Here is a 1,861-nt window from a genome sequence, read left to right as displayed (position 1 = left end):
GAACGGGGAGGGAGGGTGGGGGTTTCCTTCACCTCACTCCGGGGGTTTCCTTCACCTCACTTCGGTAACAGCCGGGATTTCATCTGAGAATCGGCCGAGATCGTCCCTAATCCCAGGCAGGATGGGGATGCCTGCAGTGCCCGGCACAAACCGAGCTCTTGCAGATGCGCTTGGGTAAGAAAGGAGTTAGAATGTCACGGCAATAAAAATTAGGAAGGGGATAAGTGAAAAGAAAAGGGAGTAAAACGGAGAGAAGGAGCAAGTGGGTATTAATGCAGGAATGTTCACAAGCACCTGAAGGGAGCACGAGGGGTCTGAGGGCTGGGAGGGGGCAGATTCTGGGTCCGGCGCCCACCAGCCCCACCAGCCCGTGGTTCGCACCCGGGGGCTGGAACAGCACCATAAAAGCAAAGTGCTGGGGAATAACTTCTGGGAGAGCTAAGTTTCTAAAGATGCTGATCCAGGTCTAAAGACCCTGATACTCCAGCAAAACTCTTGTGTCCAAAAAACTCAGAGGAGCTCGCAGAAATATTTCTTAGCACTGGTTCACCTTGCATTATAGATGAGCAGAGAGCTGGGGCTGGCAGGAGGTAAAAGCAAAGGCAGCTGCAGCAGAGATCACAGGTACAGCGTTGGAGTTACACTGCGGGGAAGAAACACAAGGTCCCTACGAGGAACGGCCTCGGGACACGCTGCCCTCCCTTGATTGTCCTTGGGCTGCAAAGAGCTGGGCTTGAAATCCCCCCCTGCACCCCACGATGGGGTCAGTACTGTGGGAACAGGACCCCCATCCTTGGGCAGGACCCTCCTGGGGACACCCAGGGCCACCCGTGCCCTGATCCGACAGTCACACAGGAAGAATAACGGGGTAATCCCACAGTCCCTGCCAAACTCCCCTCTGTGACATTGAATTATGAGCTTTTCAAATATATTCTGGGGTTGGGATCAGTCTTTCTTTATCTGCTTTGAAAGATTTAAGGATTAGTTGAGTTCATTATACATCCATCACCTGATTATTTAACTTATTTTTCTGAAGTATTTGGGGCTGAAATGGGGTGAGTTTTGAAAATAGAAGAGTCTCAGACATCTGCCTCAGTGGCATGAACCACACCTTGTCGGGATTGTTTGCTGTGGCCAGAAAAGGTCACTGTGGCCCTTCAGGGTGTTGCAGGGATGAAGACCATAAAAGCCATCCCTGGATTGTTCAAGACCAGGTTGGACAGGGCTTGGAGCAGCCTGGGATAGTGGAAGGTGGCCCTGGCCACAGCAGGGGAGTTTGGAATACGATGGTCTTTAAGGTCCCTTCCAGCCCGAACCATTCTGTGAGTCTGTGAACCAGAACCTTTTTGTTTGCTGTTTAGCAGTGGTGAAATCATTGTTAACATCATAATTTAATTCATATGAATTGTCACACCCCGGGAGGCTGCAGATGCTGGGGAAGTTCCCAGACCAGGTAACCCCAGCTGTGAGAGCTCGCAGTGCCCTGTGAGAAAACAAGATGTTCTAGTGAGTTGCAGAGGAGATGCCTGCAGTGTTCATCTGGCCAGCCCAGGGCCTGAAATACACCCTGTGAGAGTATTTGGTTTATGTTTATTGGCCTTGGATTGAATCCCAAGCAAATATTTCTCATTATCTAAATATAAGACCTGGGAAATGGGGTCAGTGCTCTATTCCCACCAGCAGCCCTCATCCCTTGGAGTACTGGCCCATGAGAGGTCTCAGCAGATGAACAAGATTGCTGATCTTGGCCAAAATCCATCCTGGGCATCAACCAAAACGGGCCGGCTGCAATGATGTAAAGAATGTCTGGGAGAAAAACCCCTCCAGAGCGCCGGGCTCGTCCCGGGCAGCGCAGCCCCGG

General features: G+C 51.5%; 1 protein-coding gene across 1 annotated transcript in view; it reads left to right on the top strand.

The window, feature by feature from the left end:
• KCNAB1 (potassium voltage-gated channel subfamily A member regulatory beta subunit 1) overlaps nt 1–1,861 on the top strand; it is a 60,633-nt gene that overhangs the window by 1,274 nt on the left and 57,498 nt on the right. The window lies entirely within an intron of this gene.

The sequence above is a fragment of the Corvus brachyrhynchos genome, unplaced genomic scaffold (genome assembly GCF_000691975.1).
Source record: "Corvus brachyrhynchos isolate BGI_N302 unplaced genomic scaffold, ASM69197v1 scaffold544, whole genome shotgun sequence".
Taxonomy (NCBI): Eukaryota; Metazoa; Chordata; class Aves; order Passeriformes; family Corvidae; genus Corvus; species Corvus brachyrhynchos.
This window is presented reverse-complemented; position numbering and strand designations above follow the sequence as displayed.